The following is a 23,804-nucleotide window of genomic DNA, read 5'->3' on the forward strand; positions in this document are numbered from 1 at the left end:
TGGCAGGAAAATGTGACTCATTGCCAGCTAGAATATTTTAACATTCCTTTAATTTTTGAAATATGAAAATGAGTGTAGATGTAATATTGCCATCTAAGGTTATAAAATTAACAGAATAGCTTCCTTTGACTTAGATGTATGCAAAACTTGTCTTAGACCCTAATCTGGTGATAGTTTTTATTTAAAAATTTTAGTGACATAAAAAAAGGGAAGGTCTACTTAGCAAATATGCTCCTGAAACCAAGGCTAGAGATACTTAGGTGGAATGGGTGACATAACCAAGATGTAGCATAATCTAATACACGAATTTACAGATGTGTAGATAAGAACACGAAGAAAGATGATGAGGAGAGCATAGCTGATGTGATAGAAAAATATAGAACTAAAATACTCTGCGGCAATTATACGTAAAATGGGAAAAGAGTTAGAATCAAAACCTTGCTGTATTTGGGAGGAAGATGGAGATTTTATTTCATTTCCTACTTTAAATATAATCATTATATATAAACATATCAAATGCCAGACATAAAACACCTTTCCTTTGTAAACCTAAAACTCTTTATTATTTTTTTAAAGAAAAGTCTTACAAATACAACTTAAAAATTAGAAGAGAAGTAAGGAAAAATAAATTTAAAAATTAATATAAAGTTGAAAAGAAAGAAGATAAAGGAAACATAATAAATATACCAGGAATTAAGATAAATGGAAATGGATATACTGTCTCTCCCAGAATAGTCAAGTAAATTTTTGGCATTATATTGAATAGAAGAACAAAATTAACTGTACTTCTTTTTTATTTATTTATTTATTTATTTATTTATTTATTTATTTATTTATTATTTTTTATTTCTTTATTCATTCAGAGAGAGCGAAGAGAGAGGCAGAGACACAGGCAGAGGGAGAAGCAGGCTCCATGCAGGAAGCCCAATGTGGGACTCGATCCTGGGTCTCCAGGATCACACCCTGGGCTGCAGGCGGTGCTAAACCGCTGTGCGACCAGGGCTGCCCTAACTGTACTTCTTTAGTTTAAAAGAGACATAAGAATACAGAAAGGTGCCAAATCAAAGAGTGATTAGGAAAAAAATTAGGCAAAAAGTAACCAAACCTAAACTGGGTATAACTGTATAAATATCAGACAAAATAGATTTTATTGCAAAAAGCATTATTAAAGTATAAAAATGTCATATTATGATAGAAAAAAATGAAAGATAAATTCTGGTATATAATATTCAAGACAAATGTATAAATCTTAAAATGCATAAATCTGAAAGCCTATGTAGTGGGAAACTTTAATGTACCTCTGTCAGTAAGTGCTACATCAAAAAGTAGTGAAATTGTAGATTTAAGAACACATTTAACTTGAATGCTGCTGTCAGTATGTGAGTAGGTATTCTTTTCATGTAAGTTTTTATACTTTTGATTCTTAAATCTAATTGCAAAAAATGTGGTCTATTGCAGATTGATTATTTAATTTTACTTTGTGGCTTAGGATGTGATAATTTTTTGGAATATATTTAAGCTACTGGCTACCTCTCCTGCAGGAAGGGTAGAGATACAAAGTGGACTTCAACTATGTATGTAATGATTCATGTTTCATAAATTTCTGAGTAAATAAAGGAGAATGTTAATAGTTATAAATCTAGGTCATAGGTATACAGATCTTCATTATATTGTTTTCCTTTTGTACTTAAAGAATGTATATGTTTAAATGTTTATTTGACGTAACTATTTAAAAAATGTATTAAATGGTATATTGGTATAAGCCACTGAAAATACATGGTTTCTTTCTATACTTAAGAGATATATTAAGACTATTTGAAATCCATATATTAACAAACTCATTTGTTTCGAGGGACATTTGGATGATGGGCTTATGGTGGTGGAAGAGGACTGAAGCCATTGGGTCTATTTAGAATGTAGAAATTATTTCAGTTACTTGAAAGAGTTGCATTATCCAAGAGGAAATATACTCCATTTCAGGGGAACTTTAAGCCTAATTGGAAGAAGATAGAGTAGGTTAAATTTCAATACAATAAGATATTTGTAGCAACTGAAATTCTCAAACCAAAATAGTTAACTAGAATTATACTTTGGAAGAAAGTGAAATCCTTTGTATTTCTAATAGTTATACAGTCTACAAGTATGTATGAGCACTTACCTGGTCACATTTGGTACTAATGTAATCATGGATAACTGGATGTTTCTCTTCCCCATTGGTGTAGGCTTGGCCATGTCACTGCTGAGGTCAATGAAATGTAGGCAGATGACTCAACCTAATTCTGGTTTGAGTTCTTAAAAAGCACTAGGGTGCTCCTGCTAGGCACGAAGATGAGGCAGGTAACTCTTGGTCCCAGGAGAAGGAGGGAAACACATGGAACAGACGTAAACCCAAATTAAAGACTAGAGCAAAGCCCAGCCCACTCACAGCCTGAATCACATCTGCACAGATTGGCAAACTAGAAAAATCATGTACTCTAATTCAACATGAAGACTTAGCTTCAAGCCCCTAAATTTGAGTAGCTTTGTCACACAGCATTATCATGACAATAGCTGACTGCTGATGCAGCAGTATGCTTAGAGATCGAGAATATTACCTGTTTATAGATGAAATGCTAAGTGATAGAGAAATCTGCATACACTGACTCAAGAGCTTTCTAACTCTGAGATTCTTTGCTCTGCAATCAATGAAAAACTTGTAAATAATTAAAAAAAATCATTACATGTGTATACCTTTATTTTTGTGAGCTAGCTTCAGTTACAGTCAAACATAGTTAGGAATGCCTCAGGCTCAAAAGATGGTGGTGACTTATTGGCTTCCAAACTATTAACCTCTCACATATAAGAGATAATCTATACAGTTGAATTAATAAGACTTATGTCAAGGTAGGGGACAGCAGAGAACACCACTGAAACATATTTAATAATACCATTTTTTTTTCTTTTGTATCTATTCCTATTCAACATTTGTCAAAATTTATTATCCTTACAACAAACCCAGGAAGTAGATGGAAAAATTATTGTTGCCACCAAGAATTTGAATAAAATGGTATACAAAGAAATTACGTCTTGGAGGCAATACTGGTAGTAGGGCCAACTTCCAAAGTGTTTGTGCTATGCACAAAGCCTTGCAGTGCTACAATGATCCCATGGAAGAATCGTTGGCCATCACCAAATGCCATGTTGGAAAGGACTTTAACCTTAACCATTCTTCCAATATTTCAATTTTCTTCTCAATGCTCATGCCAAATCCTCATTAAGCCTATGTTTGACCACTTCAGTTGATTAGGTACTCTGCTTCTGGAAACAGACAAATAGAGCTTTTAGGAAACTTAATTATGTTTAAGGATTTTCTTACAATAAGATTAAATATTCCTTTTTATATCTACCTATTGGTCTCAGATCCTTTAAAAAAATTCTATTACTCATTTTAGAAATGGAAAATTTAAGCCTTACAGAGGTTAAATGATTTAACTAAAATAATAGCAAGCCATTGAGCCAGCTATTACTAGAGTCTTTCTATACTACTATACAAGATTTTTCTTATTTCATTTCCAACCCCTTAGTATGTATGAAGTATTATCCTAGTTCAAGAAAATGCAGAAGAGGGGCATCTAGATGGCTCAGTTGGTTAAGCATCTGACTCAATTTTGGCTCAGATAATGATCTCAGGGTTGTGGCATCCAGCCCCACATCAGGCTCTGTGTTCAGAAAGGAGTCTGCTTGAGATTCTCTTTCTCCCTCTGCCCCTCTACCCACTTGCAAGTGCTCTCTTTCTAAAATGAATTAAATCTTTTAAAAGATGCAGAATAGAATAAATTTGGTCCTGTGTTCTTAAAATGCTTGAGATTTGGGGCAATGGGAGAATACCAAATTTGCAGCAAATTGTGATAAGTATAGCAGAAATGTAGAAATTTTGGCAGTGGGTTATCTAAGATGCCTAAATTATTTTTTGTTCTGGCCTAAATACAAAAATAAATAAATAAAAAATAAAAAATAAAGGAAGAGAGGCTTAAAAATAATTTTTACATTTAAGTGAAACTAACAAAATAAGTTTAGTTATAGATGTATTGAATCTTACTCTTCCTTATTAGAAATAATATTAGTTGTCCTCCAAACACTTCAAATTATATTTTTTAGATGTGCTAATATATCCAGTCACTGAAACTTCCTAGACCTATCCATTCTACTAGTACCTGGCTACTGCCTGTATTAATGTATTCTGAAGTAATGGGAATTGTCACCATAATATTGTATTTGGTTTAGCCCCTAACCAACTCTGTAATCAGAGCAAGTCCTTTAGCCAACCTGGCACTAAGGGAGTCTAGAGATTTCTGCTGTCCTGATTTTAATACCCCTTCTTGTGTCCTTCTCCTCACTGCTGCTGATTCATAGGCAAGCCCAACAAACAAATGTTATTTTATGGGGAAAGAAGTTGAGAGGGGGTGTTTTGAATGAAAGTCTTTCATTAAAAAGCAAGAGTTCATAATAGTTTCTCATTGGCTAAGTTGCTGGAGTCGTCTATTTCTTATAGATTCAATGTATATATTTTATTGTTGAGGTTTCCAGTTGATAATTCTTTCCTGTTGAAACTTGTGTTGGGGTGTATATTGGGAGTTCTTTCTGTAACTGATATTGAGGGATATGGGTCTCCCTTCTAGCCCTTGATTCTACTTTAGTGAGGTTTCTCTTTAATTGTCACATTTCTCCCTTTAGATCAAGATATTTCTCTAGAAGCATCACTGATGAAAAGTCAATTTTCTACCACATTAGTGGTTTTGTTCCTCAGTGCCAGGAAAGACTATTTCCTGTTTATCATGTTCTACATGACAAGGCAAATGCATAAGGAGTTGGAAACCACTTATGACTATGTTTGGGGGACTAGGGAGGTGATGATGGAAAACTCTCAGGTATTTTTCATTTATAGTCCATATTTATCAAGATCATAAACAGTGAAGATCATCTTATTGGGTAATCATTGTTAAAGTTTGACAGGCAACAAAATATAAGACTTAAAATAATTGTACAGAAGTAGTATAACAATCCCAAATTATCTGGTGGTTCTAAACTGAGACCATAGATCTGAAGGTAACTATAGTACTGTCAGACTGAGCAAGTAAAAGATGTTGAAAGTTCATTAAATTCACTTAGTTGGCTATTTTGATTACTATTGTCAAATTCTAGAGTTATTTCTGTCTTTCGAGAGAAAGAAATTCTGGTATATTTTTCTAAGAAATCTCTATGCCCTAAATGAATAGAGGCAGGGAACTAAGGACAAAGAAGTGTGTATCTCTCAAAGGACCTGGATGATGGGAATAGGTTTAGAGACAAGAACCTGTTGAGATTTACTAGAGACCCTCACTATTTAAACTGTTTCAGTACTCTGAAGCAGGAGCTATTTTAAAACAGTGAGAATGTTGCTCTAGTGTCAATAAGGACAGAGATTCGTTCCTGGAAAGTGATTTTTTTGGAGCCAATTAAGAGAGGATTGGGAAGAGCCCCTGTAGTTCCTTAGAACCCCCTTTTTTGAGAATCAGGAGAATGTAAGATAGGCTGAAGGTGGCTGAAGCACTTAAAATGGTTAGCAGTCTTTTTTCCAACATCCTGGCCCCTGGCAATAATAGCAGAAGCCAGGAGGTTTGGGTTTTGTGTAGGGGCCTTCTTATACCAAAGTTGAAAATAAAGAATTTTAGAGGTCTCTTTTAGGTGACTAATATAGGGTTACAAGTATGCTGGTTTACCAAATTAACTAAATCTGGAGTGGATATAGTTTCCATTCCATCCTCGTCTATTTAACTAAGAGATTATGGTTCAGCTCATTAATAAAGTTAAAATTACTCAGGTAGATTCAACATCTAAAGGACAATTTGGGGTCGATTGAAATAGTAATAAATAGGTTCATCAGGTGTTTATGTACAAGCCTGAATTTTGTTTCAATCAATAGGCTTAGGAAAGGCTACCGTAACTGTTTGGTGGAGATACCTACACAGCAAGTGTTCTAGCATTTTGCCAAAAGTTAGGGGTCAGTTTCTCTAAATCCCTTTCAAAATGTTTCTGTCAGGCTAGTTTCATCCAATGTTTGGCTAACTTAGATGTAAATCTAAGAAACCGGGTTGGTAGGCTTGAATAATTATGTCAAATTCTTCAGCAAGTGAATGAGAGGCTCCTGAGTCACTTCAGTCACTTTCACTTCAGGAAACTGCATGGCTCACAAGTCCCCTTTAGTCCAGGGAACAGAATAAATGGGTTTATTTGAATCATCTGACTTAACTTTAAAGGGGCTGGTTTTAATTAGTTGGAGAAGAAGGAGACAGAGGAGAGATGAGAAGGAAAGGGAAGTTTGGTGAGAGAATTAGAATAAGGAAACTAAAGTATAGTGGTGGTGGACCCAGTGCAGATGGGGAGGATGACATCATGGAAGGTGGGACCTCAGCATTAGGTGGCTGCCATGTGTCCTGAGACAAAGAAGATGGGAAAGGAAAAAGCCTCAGAAGCCTTTTTGTTCTTTATTTGTTTGCTTTCCTCAGTTAGTCTAGCCGTTGAATTTTGCACAGCGGCAATTTTAGACTCCTGATGGTGTTTGGGAGTTTCAAAATACCAATCAAAATAGACATACCATTCACTGATAATTTAGAACCATGCTGTCCAACTCGTTTTGAGAAGAGTTTGAGAAGATGAAAAACTCCCCATAATGGTCATTGATGTTCTAATTTACTTTTGGTTGGGTTGATCCATTTAGTTAGAAATGCATATCGGGGGCCCCCTGGGTGGCTCAGTCAGTTAAGTGTCTGACTCTTAGTTTTAGTTGAGAGCATGATCTCATGGTCATGATTGTAGGATTGAGCCTGGCATTGGGCTCTGTGTTACCGAGAGTGTGCTTGAAATTCTCTCCTTCTCCCTCCAGCTTTCCCCTCTCATGCACTCTCCTCTTTTTCTCTCTCTCAAGTAAATAAATCTTTTTAAAAAATGCATATGAGGAGGAGACAGCAATATTTTAAACAAAAGTCTGGCCAGAGTCCCAGAATGGGGGCGTGGGGCACCTTCAAAGCATTTGGATGGTTGGATCCCATTTCTTAGAGGTTTTTCTCTAGAGGAAAAAAAAAAAAGTCCTAAACAGCACAGTTTCAATAAGAATAGTCCAGTCCCACAGGACTGGAGTCTGACAGGAGTCAGACCAAAGGCAAAAGGAGTATTCTCAAAAAGGTAAGTAAATCCTTAAAACAGATGGTGAGTAAAGCCTGGAGAGCTCAAAATGCACAGAGTAGAGCTCAAAATCAGGAGAAAACTTCACTTCAAACTGCAGGGTTAGCAAGAGACCAAGTGAACTCAATTGGCTCTGTGGGTCCTAGAACCTGTTGCCTAACTAGCTTCAATTATTAGAGGTCATCTCTGGAACCCACCTCTGATCATTAAATAATGTTATCCTTAAAAAATTTATTTTACCATCGGAAATGAATTTATTCAGAAATAATAGAGAATTGCAAGACAGGACATGCAAGTTATGGCAAAATCGTAGAGAAGTCTAACAAAGGAGAGGAATGTTATTTTTATGGAGAAGGATGAAGCTGAGAGGACTGTTTTAAATGCAAGTTAATTGGAGGAAAACAAGAGTTCAGGATGATAGTTCATCATTCGCTGAGTTGCAAAGGTAATTGATTTCTTGTAGAAAATTTTGATGTACGTCTTCCCTGGTTGAGGCCTTGATGATTCTTCTGTTGGGATCTAGAATTGACAATTTTTCCTGTAATTGACCCTGGTGATAGGGTTCTCCCTTCCAGCTTCCTGACTGTATTTAAGTGGGATTTCCCTTTAGTAAATTTTATATAAACTATTTTAACTCTAGAAATAAGGCTTTGTCATAAGGGCTTGCCATAAGAGTCAAATATATGAAGAAAAAGCAAAAGAAAAATTTTAAAATACATTTTGAAAATATAGGCAGAGATTAAAGTACAAACTGAGAGATGCCTGGGAAAAGCAAACCTCTGTGTAAATAAGACCATAAACCACAAACAAAATAGGACTTGTAATAGCCAAACCAAATGTCAAAAAAAAAAAAAAAATCCATGGAATAAATTTCCTGTATTCCTTGAGAATTTTCTCATGATGAGGGAAATTCTCCATTCTCAGTCTCTATTTCTTGTTGGAGGCAGATATAATCCATGCTGGTTGCTTTTTTTCCTTACAGTACTTTTAGAAGCACATTTTCAGAAGTGGGTTTCTGGAAGTAAATATTTTTATACTTGGAAAAGGACTGACAACCTATAATTTAGGAGCAAGAGAAAATTATTTTAAAACAAAATGAAATGTAATATTTTAGAAGCATGTAAATCTGGGACCATTTGATTTAAATGCAGGCATTTCTGTAGCTAGGTACAGTGATATTCATAAATACTACTATCAAAAATTATAAATTATATTGGATTTTCTAAAGACAAAGTATGATATAAAAAAACTTACAAGATGACCATTTTTAAAAGTTCTAAATACAAATTTCTATTGACATAAGGAGAAAATAATTAGACCAAGAATTGTATAAAAATCTTTGAGATACAGAAGCCCATTACAATGTCCTCAGTAATTCAGTATATGTGAAATGCAATGATGAGATTGTGCCTATATATATCTATACACATATCTCATTCTCAACATGATTAATTGGGCATCCATAGGTTTACAACACCGGATTAATCATTTTATAAGGACAAAAGAAACAAAATCATTATAGTCCCTGGCCTTAAAGAGCTTGAATTTTTATTTTTGCACATATTTAAGAAAGAATCTAGACTCAGAACTGAGGACAGACATGTCGAATTTCATTTCTGTGTCTTTAATCATATCACCTCTTTAGCTTTCTCTTATATGGAGTGAGTATTCCTTATTAAACCATGTTTTAAGCATCTAATTACTCACCAAAGTGATATGTGGAACAGTAAGATTTATATTTATCATTTATATTTTTAGCTGAAACTTGGCAATTTCAAATCCAAAACTGCCAAATTAAAAAAAAATTGATATATAGTCTAAATGTACTAAGTAAAATGACTACCAAGACTCTGAAGTATACTTTCGATAAAAATAGCTGAAAAACAGACTGTCATTCAATGACCTCATCATTCAAAGCATTTCCTTTCATATTCCCCTTTTGTGGTGGACCATGCACAGCTTTGCAGCCTATAATTACTGCTGGGCTCCTGTGTAAACAGAACTTCTGCAATAGTCCTTAGTAGAATCTCTAGTCCATTCCTAAATGTCTTTTCTTAATACTTATGTAAATGGATCTAATTGTGAACGTTTGAAATTAGAAGGGGGTTTAGAGATCAAATGTCTTAGATTCTGTTGTTTACAGATGCTAGAGCTCAGAAGAGGTAATTGGCTTATCCAAGGTTATGTGGCTTTTAAATAGCACCATTTGAGTGAAAGTCATACTATGCCCAGGAGTCATTACTGAAACTCTGCAGTGGTGTGGCTACATTGCCTCCTCTAAACACCATTTCTGTGGACAATATTGAACTGTTCACGACTGGTACTGCTTGCTATTAGTGTATCACTTTTTTTGACAGTACTAATGATATTTTGATTAAAAGAATCTTAGTTGAAAACCCCCAGTACAAGAAGCTGACAAGAACAATGAATCAAAAACTAAACCTGGTAAAACCCAGGAAGAATCTAAGGAAAAAGAATACCATCAGTATAAGAGTTTGTTTGCCACCATCTTTTATCCCCTTTATGTATTTTATAACATTTTGCACAGAGTTTATCTTCCCTAATCCTAAATCTCAAGGGTGTGTGTTTGCAGTTCTTTTCCTTGAGTTACATTCAGTATATTGGTCCATTAGGAAAGGATTTAGGTGATATAAATTAAAAATAATATTGCATACATTTGATATCTCTACAAATGATCAAAGTAGCAAGAATAATAGGGTTAGCCCATACCACTTGTAGAACTCCTATACATCTCTATCCTTAAGGAGTAACCCAGTTAAGAATAAGTAGTCCAAAAAATATGAATGAAATATTTGGGCATATGACCTATATATTTCCCATATCCAGCATAAGGGGGATATGTAGAATTAGACAAATATTGTCTCTAAATCACTCTTTGCATTCTTAAAATAGCTTAAATTAAATGTTTTCTAAAAATATTTGTGCTCTATCATTATGTTCTCAAAACTGTTGCATTCATTCAACGGTGAATTATTACATGCCAAATACTGCTCATGCTCTCTCACCAGCTCTAGTAGCTATGATAGATTGGAACAAGTTTAAAAAATGTTTCCTAAAAAAAATAAATAAATAATAAAATAAAATAAAAAATGTTTCCTGCCTTTAAGAAACTTGCAATTTAGTAGTAGAGGCAAGAGATACCTGAATAATTAAGAGAATATGTCACTAATTCATCATAAAAGTACTTCTCAAGTTAAAGAATGAAAATCCACTGTTTTTGCTCAGGCAAAATGATAAGCAGATAAAGATAACATGCAAGGGCTTCTCCCAATAAATTGTTAGTTTTTGAGAAGTATATTTATATGCATAACTTCTAACACCTGAGTATGTTAAAAACAAGTGGGTAATAATGCCCTGTCCTCATACACCTTTCAGGAGTAGATAATTTTGATAAAACCAAAGGTATTATAAAGACTTTCCCCTTGATTTGGTTTCTCTTTTCTTCAGGAATATAGCAAAATTATGATAAGCTTCTCTCTCTCTCTCTCTCTCTCTCTCTTTTGGTGGAGTGGGGGATAGAGTGATTCTGGTATGTTTGGAGCATCATGTAAAATCAGGAAAGCCACAAAGGGACAGGAATCAGAGGAAAGTTGTTGAAAACCAACCTCTGTGCTTTGGAGCCAAAACACAACATGAAGACAGTTTGGGATAAAGAGGAAGAATAATAGCTGTATTGCTTTGCAGGGCAAAGGAGGCTCCAGCAGGCCATGGCCTTCAAAAACTACAAGCCCATCAGGAGGAAAGGGCTGGGGAGTTTTATGGGGAAATACAAGATCTATCCAGTTTTGACAGGAATTGTCTGTGCTGCCAGCCTAGTTAGTTGTTTTCAGAGTGGTACCAGGTTCCTGAAACAAAAGGCTGAGGAAGGGAGGTTTGTGGACAAAAAAAGTTAACTTTAGAATGGAGCTTCACTGAAGCATTAGTGCAGCCATTTTGATTTTTGTTTTCTTATGCTTTTAAGCAGTTTCAAAAGAAAATAGAAAACTGGGTTATTGGGACACCTGGGTGGCTCAGCAGTTGAGCATCTGCCTTTGGCTTAGGGTGTGATTCCCAGAGCCCTGGGATCAAGTCCCATATTGGGCTCCCTGCAGGGAGCCTGCTTCTCCCTCTGCCTATGTCTCTGCCTCTCTCTTTGTCTCATGAATAAATTAAAACAAAAACAAAAACAAAACAAAAACAAAAAAAAACAACTGGGTTCTTGAAAATCAAGGCCTAACAGAAGTAACCTTGATTCCTTGGAGATCATATTTCTATACTTTATGGCCCAGGTTGGCATGTTGGGAACATATAATAAGGGGAAGAAAACTTATCCAGAAATAAGGATATGAATTTGGTTGGTATGATTATGGATCCTACATATGGTAAATAGAATACTATAGAAAATCATTTGGGAAATGCCAGTAGCCCTTATATACTTCATAGTTAATATATCAAAATTGTGCCAGTCTCCTCTGGAAGATTAAAAAATTCTTAAAAAAAAAATTCTTTAAGTGAGGGACTATGTCTTCTGTCACTGTCTAGCGTCTCATTAGTTTTTTTTTTGTTTGTTTGTTTTGAAATCAAGTAGGGAAGAAAAGAATCTAGCTTTTTTGTTTTTTGATTCAGGACTCCTGGTGAACTTGTTTTTGTTAAACCTATTCTTATGCCTAAGAATCTTTAAAAGCTCTGGAAAATAAGTGTGCTGCATTTCATATGAAATTCAGAAACAGATGGAGTTTGGGAAACCAAACTTCTCCATTAGAAATCAATTTGGCAAATAGGCAGCAGAGCTGCTGTCATTCAAGTAACTTGAGTTATTCTTAGGACCAACTACTGGTAAATAGCATGCTGATTTTGGCTTCTGTGAGCAACTGGAGACAAACTGTGACCAAAAGATTTAGAAAATATATTGCCCCAGGGCCATTAAGTGCCTTCAAAGTAAGAAACTTCTAATCAATGGAATTTGATGAAGAGCCACTTAATAATAAAATTATCCTGAAGACTAAGTTTATCCGTATTCCAAACATCCTCTAAATTCTGAATTCTTTTTAATACAAATGAAAATGATAATGAGCACCTCATTTAGTGATTACTCAAAGTTATAGGGGGTCTCTGTTAGGCTGGCAGTTTGAAACTAAATGATGAGTCTACCCACTAAGTATCTTTAATATCACTAAGAAATCAAGAGACATGTTTTCCCTGCCAGGCTCCTAAACCAAAAATTTTGCACCCTGCTTTCATCTTTGAAGTAAAGCTTTCAACTCCCAAAGGTTCTTCAGATAAATACACTTTCATACCTAAACATAATACTTCTGTGAGTTGCTCTGACAGTTATCTAGGTTCTTGCAGCTTATTATCCAAAAGTGCTGTTCTCTCATCCTGAATCAATTCAAGTTTCAAATGAAAGCTAAAATATCTAATGGAAATTCAAAATGCATTTTATCAGTAATATTTTTAATGGCTCATAAGCTGAGTCCCTCAAAGGCTAGAAATAGTTTTAAAACCATTTTAAATAGGTTCCCTTTCCCACTTTTTTTTTCCAACTATAATACAGGAAAGCCCCATTACGATAAAATGCTATTACATTTCTTTGCAAATGTTGAACTTTGATTTCAAAACCAAGTTGCTGTTCTGGGAAAGCCAAAACGCTTCCTTGTAGAATGACTATTTTATTTGGGGCAGGTTTCATGTATAAATGTGGTATAAGTCTACCTTTATAGCTCCTATCCATTCTTACTCCTGAACTTTTCTCTCCTTTAGTCTTGCACCTTAAAAAAAAAAAAAAAAAAAAGAGGGGGGGAGAGGGAGAGAAAACACTGAATTATAGAGCAATAAAAAATAGACATAAGTGAGACATTCATTTTTATTTAAACTAATGAACTAAATTCAGTTGAACATCTCATTAAACTGTAGAAAGTCAAAGGAACCAATACATTTACAGGAAGTCTGGTGCCAGTGCTATGTGAAAAGAATGTCTTCTCTCTCTTCTGAGAGAATACTGTATTAGGGTTTTCCAAAGAAACAGAACCAATAAAATATCAATATTGATATGGATAAGAGGAGATTTATTACAATAATTGGTTCACACAGTTATGGAGGCTAAGAAATCCCACAATATACTGTCTGCAGGCTGGAGAATCAAGAAAGTCTATGGTATAAGTTCAAAATCCTCAAAGTCTGAGAACTGGGGTCCTTCTAATGGTATAAATTCCAATAGGAGTCCAAAAGCCCAAGAACCACTATCTCTAAGGTCTGAGAGCAGAAGATGGATGTCTCAGCTCAAGCAGAGTGAATTTATTCTTTCTCCACATTTTTGTTCTATTTAGACCATCAACAGGTTGGATGATGCCAACCCCATTGGGGAATGCCATCTGCTTTACTCAGTTCAGCAATTCAATGCTAATCTTTCTAGAAACACCCTTAAAGATAGACCCAGAGCTAGTTTTACCAGGTATCTGGTCATCACTTAGCCCCATCAAGTTGACACCTAAAATTAATCATTATGAATACCAATTGGGGAAGCTCTTCTAATACTTGGCATCAAACTATCAGATGACTTCATTCTAGTAGTTGTGGTGGTTAAGAATTTATTGCTGCTTTCACTTAGTAGCTCTGGTGAGACCATTGGAAATGTAATCTAAATAGTGATACAGGTGGTGGCTCCAGGGAAAGGCTTATAAAACTTGAGATCAAATCACTCATGCAGTCAAATATCTTCACGATAGATATGATGATGCCACAACTGTTCTCTTGACTTGGTCATAGGTCCATGTCTGCTCTGATGTTGATCTTGTACTGGATTACAAATGTGTGGTTACAACTGAGAAACAGCAGGGAAACGTGTGTGTGTGTGTGTGGGTAATTAAAGTGAGCTTGCTTGAGTCTTGAATAGCTTTAGCTAGGTTTTGATGAGAACTCTCAGTACATGGGTAATCATTTTAGGGATTCAGAATTCCAGTGTTGAACCTGTATTTATATGTCCAGCAACAAATTGTGTAGGCATTTCCAAAACTCCACTTCTACAATCAGCGGTAACAACTTTAATAATACTTCTAACTGGACATTTATCCATCTTTGAGGGAAGAAAGACCATGAAGATTGGGGTCACTTCAGAAAAAAAACTGAAATTCTTGAATTGCTTTTATAGTAGAGAATTGGAGTAAATGCTAGGTGGGTATAACTATAACATTTGCTTTTTCATTTTTATGTATAAATCTTATAAACCAGAATCACTTAAAATAATCCCCAAAGCTATATTAGCTGTGCAGCCAACCCATGAATAACATAGTTTTGAAATACAGCACTACATCTGGAATCCTACAAATCAGACTCTCTAAGATGCACTGAGAAACTTCAGAAGCATAAGTAATAAACAAAAAACCCTAACAAGTATTTTAAGTGTTGAATCACCTTTCTTCTAAAGTTTTTTTAAATTACAAATATGTAAATATATTTGAGAAGCATGTTCAATAACACAAAGATCTTTCTTTTTTTTAAATTTTTATTTATTTATGATAGTCACAGAGAGAGAGAGAGAGGCAGAGACATAGGCAGAGGGAGAAGCAGGCTCCATGCACCGGGAGCCCGACGTGGGATTCGATCCCGAGTCTCCAGGATTGCGCCCTGGGCCAAAGGCAGGCGCTAAACTGCTGTGCCACCCAGGGATCCCCCCACAAAGATCTTTCTATACTCAGGGCATGATGAGCAATGCATTGTCTGGAAAAAAAGACAGTCAACATATTTCCTAATAATAGTAAACTATATATAATCTTGAATATGTGCTGGCTTATGCCATGGTTTAAGATCTGTTAAGAAAGTTAAGTTGAGCTATACCTTCATAGCTTATTAATATCATAGAGCTTGTATTAACCATTAGCTTGGACTCTTGATCATTTATGAAAACGACTGCATACGTTGGCAATAACTCAAAGAATTTGCCCCAAATCTTCTCAATTTCTAAGGATTTTTGCCGATGTAAGTTTGTTCATGATGTTGGGTAAGACAGATTTCTGTGACAATTCTTAAATTTTCTGTAGGTGATCCTCAGAATAGTGAACCCTTATGAAGAACTTGTGTGTTTTTTTTTTTTTTTTTAGAAATTTCCACAAAAGAGCAAAGCTTTAACAGGGTTTGGGACATTCCAATTAATCTATAGAAATGAACTTGCTAATCATTTGTTGATACCATTTATTTTTTAAAAATATTTTTGCTCTCATTTTCTCATTGGTAATGTGCATAGTCTCATTTGCATTTTCTTGGAAATTGACTGCTAAATTTATGTTAGTGAAGAGGTACCTGCTGATTGCTTCAGGGGGTCCACATGCATAGACATCATCTCAGAATTTTTTTAGAAATCCATGTAGGCATAAGATAAATGACTCAGTTATTTTTCCAAAAGTTATAACGTCTTCACTAGGCTATTGATTCCCTTTGGAACAAGTAAACCTCTAAGCAGTGGTTCATAGTAAAAGTAAATTATAAACTTTTATTAGTGCAACAATTTCATCCCATGATTTAATCTTAAACTGACAGCTGTGGCCTAATCTGACAGATGACTCATCTTTATAGCCTATTAGGAAAATAGCAACATTCTGGTCTGGGCCTTCAATTCTGTTTGCTTCAAAATAGAATAAACTGCCTCTTAACATGTAAATCCCAGAGAAAGTTGACTGAGGTATGAAAATTTTCAATAAGCCACAAAGCTGTCATCTTAACAGTGTCTACTGAGGATCTACAGTGAATGCTCTTCAATTATAGAGTTTAAGGGTAATGATGTAATTAATACTTGTCATATTCTCATTTTATATACATATTAGATATGAAAAAGATACATATCTTAGAATATGACACACATGTATATTTTAATCCTTGACCAGAAATGACATGTTACCTTAACTTTTAAAGTTGCTATAAAAAGTATTTTATTGGTTGTTTTAAAATGACTGTCTGAATATTAACAAATTTACTGCAGTTTATAATTCCAGCATTTAAACAGTGAAACAATAAGACCCTGAATTATCTTGTAAATAATACGAATAATGGATTTAGTCAGAAAATGTTGATTAGGAGACTATATTGTTAGCATATGCAACTGAACTGAGGAAGTGAATGAGCAAAGCAGAGATGAGCTCTTCTCTCATGGAGCCAAGTTCCATGTAGAAGACAGATGAAAAGCTGTAAACTTAAAGGAACAGCAACGATGCAGAGAAAACCTGGCCTAATGTGGAGGATTGAGTGAAGGCTTTAAGTTGAGATAGGAGTTTGAGTTCATGAAGCAGATAGAAACAGAAATAACAAAAACAATTCCAGGTTTAGAAATTGGCTTGTGGAGGTATCTGTAGCAGGGGAGATCATGATAGGTTTGCAAACTGAGAGGTTCCAGTACTTTGCCAGCAGGTCACATGTGAGAGGACACGTGAGACAAGCTGGGGCTAGTGAGGTCAGGTTGATCATGCCAAGGGAAGTTAATCCTTCAGAATTTTACTTCAAGAATACTGGTATTTGATGAAAAGTAACAAAATCAGGGTTGTATTTTTTTTTAAGCCAGTCAAATTTAGAAGTTGTAATCAGGATTGTGCATATTTTTTTTTTCTATTTCACCCATCCCCCTCACCCACCAGTTTATTTTCTGTATTTTGGTCTGTCCATTTTTTTAAAAAAACTTTGTTCTTTTGAGTGAAACCATATGGTATTTGTCTTTCTCTGACTGAGTTATTTCTCTTAGCCCTACAGTTACACCCTTGTGTCTATCCATGCTGTTGCAAATGGTAGGATTTCATTATTTTTTATGGCTGAGTAATATTCCACCATGTGGAGAGAGAGGGTGTGTGTGTGTGTGTGATCATTTTTATCCATTCATGTATTGATGGATGTTTGGGTTTCTTCCATATCTGGGCCACTGTAAACAATGCTACAAAAAACATATGGGTGCATGTATCTTTCCAAACTAGTATTTTTTTTTTTAAGATTTTATTTATTTATTCATGAAAGACAGAGAGAGAGAGAGAGGCAGGAAGAGACACAGGCAGAGGGAGAAGCAGGCTCCATGCAGGGAGCCTGACATGGGACTCGATCCCAGGTCTTCAGGATTAGGCCCTAGGCCGAAGGCGGCACTAAACCGCTGAGCCACCTGGGCTGCTCCACCAAATTAATATTTTTTTATGCTTTGGGTAAATATCCAGTGGTGAAATTACTGAATCATACATTTTATTTTTAATTTTCAGAAGAGCCTCCATACTGTTGTCCACAATGGCTGTACCGATTCGCATTCTCATCACAGTGCATGTGGGTTACTTTTCCTCTACATCCCTGCCAACACTGATTTCTTGTGTTTTTGGTTTTAGCCATTATAACAGGTATAAAGTGATATCTCAATGTGGTTTTAATTTGCATTTCCCTGATGATTAGTGATGTTGAAAAGATTTCCATGTGTCTGTTGGCCATCTGTATGTCTCCTTTGGAAAAATGTCTGTTTGAACCTCTGTCCACTTTTTAATTGAATTATTATTTTTGTATTGCTTAAGTTCTTTATATATTTTGGATATTAACCTCTTATTGGATATATTGTTTACAAATATCTTTCAGTAGGTTACATTTTTTTTTGTTCTTGTTGGTTTCCTTCATTGTACAAAAGCTTTGTGCTTTTGTAGTATAGTCCTAATATTTTATTTTTGCTTTTGTTTCCCTTGCCTGGGGAGACCTATCTAGAAAAATGTTTCTATGGCCAATGTCCAAAAAAATTCCCTATGTTTTCTTATAGGAGCTTATGGTTTCAGGTCTCATATTTAATTCTTTCATCCACTTTGAGTTGTTTTTGTGTGTGTACTATAAGAATGTGGTCTAGTTTCATTCTTTTGCATGTAGCTGTCCAGTTTTCCCAGCACCATTTGTTGAAGAGACTGTCTTTTCCCCATTGTATATCCTTGCCTCCTTTATCATTGATTTCTGGACTCTATGCTGTTCCATTGTTCTTTGTGTCTATTTTTGTTCCAGTGCTATCCAGTTTTGATTACTACAGCTTTGTAGTATATTTTAAAATCTGAGATTGTAATACCTCCTGCTTTGTTCTTTTTCAAGATTCCTTTGGCTATTCAGGATCTTTTTTGTTTCATGCATATTTTAGGATTATTCTAGGTTTGTAAAAAATGTTGGTATTTTGATAGGAATTGTATCAGGATTGTATTTAAATGTTCACTTTGGTATGGTGTAGAGAAAGAACTGTAAGGAGATAGAGTAAATGTAGAAAAACATTAAGAGGCCTTTATAGAACTCAAGGCAAAGCATTATAGTCTGACCAGCTGGATGGAAGAAGTGGCAAATTCCAGAATCATTTTAGATGTGGAAATAAAATGTAGAAATAAGATTCAGGGAAATGTTTGAGTTAAAAAAAACTGACAATATCATGACACTCTAGTCATGGTCTGACAATATTTTTCATGTTCAAATTATATATTCTGCAAAATGATCTTATTATAAAAACACTTCTCCCATAATTTTGATGACAAGTACTCCTAATTTATTTAGGTACTCTGAGCATGGGGTGTGTTATTCTATTAACTCCTGCTTGCTGATACTACTATACTGATCAGAAATTGTACTTATTCCAGCAGCCTAAACCATCTAACAGGTCATTTCTTGTCTCTGAATGAATATTTAGGCATTGGAATGCTAATACCTTGGTCAATAAGTTTCTATATATTCTGCAACATAACAGATCTGGACTTTATCCCCTATGTAGAATGACAGATGAAAATTGCTAAGATGCCGTTGCAAAATTAGATTTAAAAACAGAAATGTAGATCCAAGTTTATAAAACTGCAAAAATCTCCAAATTGCTACTCTTGAAATAAAGCCTTGATTAAAAAAACCTCATTTTTATAAACCATTTTTTGTCTTGTAAAAATGGGCAGTCCCATGGCTCCCAAAGTCTGTGAAAAAATCTCACCCTGTTATTGCTACCTGTTATAACAGCAGTTCTTAACCAGAGTTCTCTTTAATTCACCCACTAGGTTAACCAGTGTTCCTTACTTCCTCTCTAAATTATATTATCAATCCTGGCAAATTATTCTCCACTTAAGCTCTTTCCAGTAGGCTTATCAAGATTTGGGGATGTTGCCTTCTCAACCAGTTTATCCCAGTTGTACATAATTTTGTAATGATATAATTTAAGTAAGTTAAATGTACTGATAAAAGAGTGATAGAACAGACAGCATTTAATAATCAAAGTTAAGTGTTTCAAAATGGCATGTTAACAGTCAATCTCAGCTCTCCAGCCTCTCAAATGGTCACTGAAACAGGGATAGGCAAGATGATTTTAAAATGTGGCATTAAAAAATCTATGATTCTAAACTCTGAATCATAAGTGTCTTAAATTTTTGCTCCACTTTAAAGATATCAAAACTTGAAAGCATGAACGATGCATTATGGATGTTTTGTGCAAAAATATAACTCCATTTGGCAGACTTATTTTAAAAAAGGGGTGTGTTGGCTCACCATCAAAGATGGATGAATACACACTTGTGTGTTTAAAATGAATATAAAATGTTTATCATCTAAAATTACTATACTTTTTAACTGATACCATTTAGAGGGGAGACTTTACTGTCCCTAAGAGTCCCTGGCCATAGGACAGCCAGACACCAAAAGCTGTCTGCCCAAATCATTGTATATGATTGTAAATATTGTCCTGTAAATATTGTCCTCTAGATCTTTACTTTCTTGGGTCAGAATATGGCTTCTCTGATTCACAACAGTTGGCCTCCTGCCAAATGTCTACATAGCTTGCTCTCATTTCCTCTCTTAGCTGCCTTCTCTGACACCTGGATTCCATGGCAATTTGTGATCCATATTTGGATCAAAAGTTTTACCTCTGCCACAGACTGCCTGTTCTAAGTAGAGAGAAATTAAGTACACCAAAGCTTTTTGGCTATTTTTCCTCTACTAGATACCAAGAGAATAATAATGAAGATAGCACCAGGTGCAAGGAAATGCTCATCCAAGAGCCTGCTGCCTGTTCATGGTACAGCTCCTTGGAATAATTAAAACAGGCAATTTGACTACAGATGCATTTCTCTTGTTAATCATTAGGTCATTAGCCTTAATAAGATCAATCTGTGATTAGATTCACCGTATCTCAAACCAGTGAAATGGGGCAGAGAAGAAATCCAATTTCAGTACATTTCATTTATCTCTAACCTTCGTCTTGTGCCACAAAGCCTGAAAAGTCTGTGGAGGTTATAGATGCACTATTTTGATACCTAACTGATCAAAGATTTAGTAGAAAGATCACAAAAGGGGGTCACATAGAGGAATAAAAATGATCTTCTATTTCTGGGTCCCCGAGTCAGTGGTGGCTGGATTAGTAGGGATGTGATGTATTTCTTTTAATCATTAGTGTCCCCCAGCAGGGATGTGGGGCATAGGTAGAAGCTAGCATTGCCCTTACGATGCTAAGGGAAGTTAGTCTCTCCTGAATGCCAAGGATTGTCTCAATATCCTGAATAAATCTAGACTTGCCAATCCCCCAGTGATTCAGTTTTATATGAATCTTGTGGCATAGAAGTCCATAGAGACTTAAAGTAAATCATTGGTTGGCAAGATCTGAGGGGAGAGGGAATAAGGCATGACTGCTAATGATCTGGGGGTTTCTTTTTGTGGTGATGATAGTATTCTAGATGCAGTGATGATGGTTGCACAGTTTTGTAAGTGTACTAAAACACTGAATTGTGTACTTGAAAATGATGAATTTTATAGTAGAAGAATTAAATCTCAAACAATTACAATTTTAAAATATCCTGTGGATCAGGCTACACCAAATCAATTACATCAGTACATCTGACTCAGAAACTCAGACATATAACTAAGGAATAGAGATCTTTGTTCTAACATTGACTAGCCCTTTCATGTGGAAAAACCATGAAATCTTACAAGATGAGAGAAATGGATGGATTTTGTGACCCTTATGTTAAGCTTTAACCTGATAGTACCCTCTTTAAAACTTTACTGGAGGAAGTTTTGGAGCAACTTGAATAGCAAAGAAAGGTTAGGTCAAGTCATTATTGTACATGTACAATCATGGTCAACTGGCCTCTTTATCAACCTAGAAACTTTGGGTATTTCTTAGTCATTTATCACATATTTAATCTGATTTCTTGGGTACTTCCAGGCTCTCCCTTTCTTCATGCACTTTGGGCTCCAATAGCAGTAACTCTTGGCTAAATTAACAATAGTACTATTGAACCATTTCAACCTATCAATCTGCCTCTTATGGTTTCTATGTTCAACTTGAACTATCACACACAATTTTTTTTCTGATAATTTGTTCACCGCTTATGACTGCCTCAGAAATGTGTTAAAATATGATATTATGTGATCTTTTAGTCTCTTCATCTCTAACATGGAAACAATAGCCTACCCTATTGGCCTTCAGAGCTCCACATGTAATGAGTTGTCTGGTGTAAAATGCTTTGATAAACTTCCTAACACGAGTTTTATCAAGAAAAATACAACTTGTTGCTTACTCATTACTGTGACCTAATTCTGTTATTTACTCAGGGAAAAGTGGGGTATATGGTAATGAAGATCGATCTGTGATTAGATTCACCATATCTCAAGTAATGAAGACGGTAAGGGAGATGATAAATGCAAAATGAAATGATTTATATATTTGAGGAGATAAAGATAGAAGTTTTTAATGGAGAGGATAGAAACAGAGGTCATGCTCCATTTGATAATTGACAGAGGCACAGTTCAGTGTCCCCAAAAGTTGTTTAGTACAGTTTTATACTTCAGGGAATAAACTAATGAAAAATACATTTCTAAAACAGTTTAGCTGTATGTAGTTCATGAATACATTTATTCAGAATTCTACCTGTATTTAAGCAACTGTTTTACATTTATTAGCACACTTGCTTTTGGCCATTTCTCTCTATTCTACGTAAGTTCCCAAACTTCTCTGCATGATTCTAAGAGAAGAGAAGAATGGGGACAATTTCTTGTATATTGATGATTGTTTGCATAGTCCTGAGCAACATTTCAATTGACATTCTTGTCAATAATTGGGACACTTCCACAGTAATGGTTTTGTCAAGTATAGGGGTGAGATGATAGGTTTTTTATATTTGTTCCCTAAAATTGAAAGCTCAGTATCAGTGTTAGAAAAAAAAATGCAGTTTCACATCAGTTCTTGTAAGCCAAAGGAAGTTATGAGAATCATTGCTCCATCCTACCATGAGCCAGATCTATCCTAGAAAGACCTTTCTGGTAGAATATAGAGGAAGCATGGATGGGCTGGATATTAGGGACCTAAAAAATGCGCTGGGAAAATCCATTAAAATACTCTGAGGTTACATACTTCATTAAGCCCTTAAATGTTGTTTTTATAAAATGAAAGTTCAAAATAGACTCTGGTTCAAGCTAGTACAAAACTAAAAAAACTGAAATCTACATAACATGGAACTTGTGGGAACATTTTGAATAAGAAGGAACATGCTTCACTAAAAAATCCTATACAAGACCAAATTTTTATCCTTCATCTAGTTTCTTTTTGAAGTTGATACCCCTTAAAATTTTATTTATTTAAAGTATGTAATACTACTTTTTTTCATTCTTCTGAGACTTTTTTTCCTTATGATTTAAGAAACTTGAGTAACATAAATGCAGTAGTTTGCAAGGGAATCATGTTCAGCAAACTTGAGAGCCTTTCTTTTCAAGTGTCAGGTGAGAAATAGAATCCCTTTTGGAAGATAATGAAAGAATTGTGTCAATGCTCAGCCTGAAATATTGTAGCTAGAAGGATTCCAGATATCCTAACCAGTTATACTTTAGTATTTTACTTTTTAAAATCCCATTCTTTCTGATACTACTTTTAAGCCTTTATATATAAAGCTAATAACTGATTTTTTTTAAAAGGATGGCATTGGGAATCACAATAAAATTTTGAAGAACTTGGTATATTATTGGAAGAGAGACTGTGTGGAGTATCCCAAGCCTTTAAAGTTGTCATTTACAAGGATAGTAAAACCCTTCCATGGCACATATTTTGATGACTCTGTAAGAAGCAACTAGTCTTAACCAAATATTGAGCTTGAATACCTTTTGAGAACATTCCTACCCCTGATAGAGCAGAATCAGAGGGCCATAGGAGTCAAAGCAGCACTGCCTTCTCTGAAAATATCTCACACACTCTGATAATGTCTTCCTTGTCCCCTTCCCATACTTCCAAAGCAACTGCTGTATCTGGCCCTAGTGTGGAACATTCAATTTTAGGAAATGCTGAGATGTCTGATTCTTCCATAAAATATCTTTGCCATCTAATTGTTGACTCTTGGAATCCCTTTGTCATGCATCAATACCATAATAAAAAAGAAGGTTTTTGGGAGAGATTTAAATTTATACTTACATGATGTATCATGATGTACAGATAAACATGACAGATTAACATGCCTATTTTCACTCTTTCAAGACATTAAAATTGAAAGACTGAAATTTGATATTAAAAGACTAAAATTTTACTCACAAGAGAAGACAACAGATAAGAGATTACAGCACATTTTTGGAAGAAACCAAGCAGATGAATGGGCTGATTCTGTACATTATTGAAAACT

General features: G+C 35.0%; 1 protein-coding gene across 7 annotated transcripts in view; it reads left to right on the top strand.

The window, feature by feature from the left end:
- Positions 1-23,804, top strand: part of RIT2 (Ras like without CAAX 2) — a 475,191-nt gene that overhangs the window by 227,333 nt on the left and 224,054 nt on the right. The gene's annotated exons all lie outside the window — the stretch shown is intronic.

This window comes from Canis lupus, chromosome 7 (assembly GCF_003254725.2).
Source record: "Canis lupus dingo isolate Sandy chromosome 7, ASM325472v2, whole genome shotgun sequence".
NCBI lineage: Eukaryota > Metazoa > Chordata > Mammalia > Carnivora > Canidae > Canis > Canis lupus.